Raw genomic sequence first — 5,367 nt, forward strand, 5'->3', positions numbered from 1 at the left:
GCTCACTGCAGCCTCAACCTCCCAGGCTTAAGTGATCCTCCCACCTCAGCTTCCTGAGTAGCTGGGACTATAAGCATGCGCCACCACACTCAGCTCAGCTAATTTTGGAAAAAAAAAATTTTTGAGATGGAGTCTTGCTCTGTCACCCAGGCTGGAGTGCAGTGGTGCAGTCTCGGCTCACTACAACCTCCGCCTTGGGTTCAAGAGATTCTCCTGCCTCAGCCTCCCGAGTAGCTGGGATTACAGGCACGTGCCACCACACCCAGCTAATTTTTTGTATTTTTAGTAGAGGCAGGGTTTCATCATGTTGGCCAGGCTGGTCTTGAATTCCTGACCTTGTGATCCACCCACCTTGGCCTCCCAAAGTGCTGGGATTACAGGCTTGAGCCACGGCGCCCGGCCTGAAAATTTTTTTGTAGAGATAGGGTCTCACTATGTTGCCCAGACTGGTCTCCCGCCTTGGACTCCCAAAGTGTTGGGATTGCAAAATTCACAAGGAGAAAGATGGTGGGGAAGCAATGGTGGTAATGGACTGAGCAGAGCAGAGTCCCTGCGGTGGGGTGCGGCGGGGGGTAAGATAATTGAATTCATTGACCCCTGAAACGGGTCTGAACCAAGAGACACAAGGTGCAGGAGAGACAGAGTGAAGCTGGGGACACTGGAGAACGCCCCCTGCAATGCTCCACTGCTGCAGGAGGCCAGAGTATACTCTGCAGGAATGGAACAGGTAAGAGCAAAAGGCTCATACAGGGAGGTAAAGTCAAAGTCCCTGTGCTAAATGGTGGCTGTCAGCCTCCTGACCCCACTTGGCCTCCAGAACACAAACAGCCTGGTGGTGACAAAAGCTCTGAGGATTCTTTGTTGGAAAAACTGCATAGGCCCAAAGACATGTAGGTAATACTGACATTTGGGATCATTTAAATAAACAAAAAATCAGCCTCACTACTTGATCACCCTGCAACACAACCCATCAATTAACAGGGCCCCACCTTCCCATGAAGCTTTCAATTAGGCTTTTTAGGAATGACTCCAACATGAAAGACCAAAACCACAGCTGAAATAAGGAAATGAATAGAACTTTAAAAAAGAAATCCTATATTTATAGGATGGTATTTTAAAAGTAGGAATAAGCTTTTAAAAAGGAAAGAGCTAGGCCAGGCATGGTGGCTCATGCCTGTAATCCCAGCCCTTTGGGAGGCCGAGACGGGCGAATCACAAGGTCAGCCATCCTGGCTAACATGGTGAAACCCCGTCTCTACTAAAAAATACAAAAAATTAGCTAGGCATGGTGGCTGGTGCCTGTAGTCCCAGCTACTTGGGAGGCTGAGGAAGGAGAATAGCCTGAACCCAGGAGGCGGAGCTTGCAGTGAGCCGAGATCGCACCACTGCACTCCAGCATGGGTGACAGAGCGAGACTCCGTCTCAAAAAAAAAAAAAAAAAAAAATTCAAGCATTTCAAAAGGAAGTAAAAACTAATTTCAACTATAAGACATTCTAGGAAAGGAAAAACTATGGAAACAGTAAAAAGACCAGTATTTGCCAGGGTTTTGGGGACAGAGAGGGATGAACAGGTGGAGCACAGAGGATTTTTAGGAGGGCGAAATCAATTCCTGTGATACGGTAATGGTGGATACACCTCACTGTAGAATGTGCTACAGGGACCAATCTCTAATGTAAACTGTACTTCAGGTAATAATAATGTATCAATATTGGTTCATCAGTTTTAACAAATCTACCACACTAATGCAAAATGTTAATAATAAGAGAAACTGGGAGGGCAGTGGGGGTACAAGGAACCCTCTGTACTTCTGGCAGTTTATTTGTCAACTTAAAACTGCAGTAAAAAATCAAGAAAGAGAAAAAAAGGACCTGAAAGTTTCCTCCTCCCTGTAGTCCTCCAGTTAGCCTCACTAGAGTCTGCTGTTCTTGCAAGTTCCTTGTAAATCTTTCCAAAATTACCCAATGCGATGTGTAAGCATGTGTGCACATTCCTGGTTTTTACACAAATTGAAACATATCACATTGAATACATGGCTTTATATCTTTCTTTCTTTATCTTTTTATTTTTTAGAGATGGAGTCTCGCTATGTTGCCCACGCTAGAGTGCAGCTGCTATTCACAGGTGTGGTCATAGCACACAACAGCCTTAACTCCTGGGCTCAAGCCGTCCACCTCGCCTGTCTCCAAAAGTGCTGGAATTACAGGTGTGAGCCACCATGCCCTGCCTATGCTGATTTTTTTTTTTTTTTTTTATCATGGAGAAATGTTTGATAGTCATGAAGTCAAATTCATCAATCTTTTATCTTATGGCATTGGGTTTTGTATTATACTTCCCCAGTAAAAAGTTATTAAGCAAACAAATGAATAAAATCCTCAAGTTGTCATCTGGTACATTTAATTTCATTCATCTGGAATTTATTACAGTGTAAAAAGTGAGGCAGGAACCAACATTAATTATTTTCCCCCACAAGGCTAGCCATGTATTCCAACACCATTTATTGGTTAATGCATCTTTTTCCTTCTTTCCCTCTGCCCTCCATGTGCTTCTACACTCATTCCGCACTGAGACAATTCTTGCTACAGTCACCCCTGGCCTCACTAGGTCCAGTGTTTTCTGGCATCATCTTCCTAAACCTCTGGGCACACACTGCCAGCCCTGCCTCCCCCTCCCAACATCCCCTTCCCCACCTCTGTGATACCACATGTTCCTGACCTGCCACTGAGCTCCTACCGGCTCATCTTCATCCACCCAGCCCTCTTACTCCATGTTGGATCCCCTCCCAGTGAGGCCCTAACCTCTTCCCTCCTCACACTCTTCCGCCAGGGCTAGCTACTTCCTGCTCCAATCCCCAATCTCATCTCTGCTCTGATCTCGATCTACATGCAGATAACACAATTTCCCATCTGCAGCCAGAGCTCCACCAGCCCTGCTCACTCAACATCTCCACTGGCATATCCCACAGACACCTCACACTTCTCTCCTCACTGCCCTCCTGAGTCCCTCTCTCCCTGAGGATCATCACCATGCCTACAGCTGTTCAAGCCAGAAACCTGGGATTCACCCCCTCTGTTGACCTCGACCCCAACATCTGATCAATCGCCAAACCCTGGTGCTTTAGTCCCAAGGTATTTCTGGACTTTGTTTTTCCCATCTTCACTGCCCCCAGTTTTGTCCCAACCACATTCGTCTCTCACCTGGACAATCACAATTGTCTCCTGCTGAGATTTATTCCCTCTTATCCGCTCCGCACAGCAGCCAGAGTGAGCTTTCAGAAATGCTGTTGGGACCAGGTGCCGTGGCTCACACCTGTAATCTCAGCAGTTTGGAAGGGCGAGGTAGGAGGATCACTTGAGCTCAGAAGTTCAAGACCAGTGTGGGCAACATAACAAGACTTCCTCTCTCCTGAAAACAAACAAAAAACAAAAAACAAAACAACAAAAAAACAAAACTAGCTGGGTGAGGTGGTCCTGTAGTCCTAGCTACTGGGAGGCTGAGGCAGGAAGATCAGTTGAGCCTACAAGATGGAGGCTGCAGTGAGCTCTGATTATGCCATTGCACTCCAGCCTGGGCAACAGAATAAGACTTTGTCTCAAAAAAAAGAGAAAAGAAAAGAAGAGAAAAGAAAATGCTATTGCTTTGTTTTTTTATTTTAAAAGTATTAAGGCCAGGTATGGTGGCTCAAGCCTGTAATTTCAGTACTTTGAGAGTCCAAGGTGGGTGGATTGCTGAACCCAGGAGTTTGAAACTAGCCTGGGCAATGTGACAAAATCCTATCTCTACAAAAAAAAAATACAAAAAATACAAAAATTAGCCTAGGATGATGGCATGCACCTGTGGTCCCAGCTACTTGGGAGGCTGAGGTGGGAGGATCACTTGAGCACAGGAGGTTGAGGCTGCAGTGAGCCATGATTGCGCCACTGCTCTCCAGCTTGAGCAACAGAGCAAGACCTTGTCTCAAAAAATAGTTTTAAAAGTTATTTTTATATTTTAATAGACAAATTATCCACGAGTTATACAAATTTAAAAGTACAAAGGGAGTACAGTTTTCCTGCCTCTGTTTTCCCCAGCTGGACAGATCCTCTTCTCATAGGCAAACACTGTTACAAGTTTTTTGTTTTTCCCTTCTAGAAACATTCCATGCATTGACAAACACACAAATTTGTTCATTTTTAGTTTTAGTTTTTACTCACATAATTGATAACACATGCTCTACCTGCACTATCCAATATGGTAGCCACCTGCCACAGGTTTAGGAACACTTGCCATGTGGCTGGTGTGACTGAGGTATTTATTGGAATGCTAAAACAAGAGATTGATGCTTCCAGTGTTGCTTCATTTCACTTCAGGGTACATATTGAAGATACTTGTGCTCAGTTTTCTGACATTTATTCTATGCAAGTCTCATGGCTACATTCATTAAAACTAATTCAGTATTTAAGTGGAAATGCTATGAATCATTGCTGGTTTTATGGAACTGTTGAAAGCAAATGAAATATATGCATTTAATGATCTTTTCTTTACCAAAGATCATTTTCAGGGTTGTGGAAGAGTTCTTCTAAGATTTACTGTACTTTTAACTAACTCCAAGATTTTCTTGAGACAGAAACCATGACTACCAAATATACAATAATAAGTATTATTATTATTTGTTTTGGGGACAAGGTCTTGCTCTGTGGCCAAGGCTGAGAGTGGTGGCTCAAGCCTATAATCCCAATGCTTTGGGAGGCTGAGGTGGGAGGGTCATGTAGTGGCATGATCATAGCTCACTGCAACCTTGACTTCCTGGGCTCAAGTGATCCTCCCACTCCAGCCTCCTGAGTAGCTAGGACCACAGACTTGTGCCACCACACTGAGCTAATTAAAAAAAAATTTTTTTTTGTAAAGACAGCCTCTCTCTATGTTGCCCAGGCTGTTCTTGAACTCCTGGGCTCAGTGATCCACCCACCTTGAACTCCCAAAGTGCTGGGATTACAGGCATGAGTCACTACTCTCAACCCAAGTATTCAATAATTAAAAATTTAAAAGTCAGTATTTCCTCACCAATATCACACTACATATAAATGGGCTAAATTTGAATATCCAGGGAAAAGAAACCTCATTTGTGACCTAGCCAGACAAATATAAGCATTTCAAATTAAATATTTTCATAATGGTGACAAATAATTACAATTTACATACTTTTGTCACAAGAATCAACATACAGAGGTTTTAATTATAATATACAGCATTATGTAAATTGGCTATATTTCAAGAAAAATTTGAAGAATACTTAGTTGATATTGAGAAATTTAGGCCGGGCGTGGTGGCTCAAGCCTGTTATCCCAGCACTTTGGGAGGCCGAGATGGGCGGATCACGAGGTCAGGAG

The sequence above is a fragment of the Mandrillus leucophaeus genome, unplaced genomic scaffold (genome assembly GCF_000951045.1).
Source record: "Mandrillus leucophaeus isolate KB7577 unplaced genomic scaffold, Mleu.le_1.0 Scaffold767, whole genome shotgun sequence".
Taxonomy (NCBI): Eukaryota; Metazoa; Chordata; class Mammalia; order Primates; family Cercopithecidae; genus Mandrillus; species Mandrillus leucophaeus.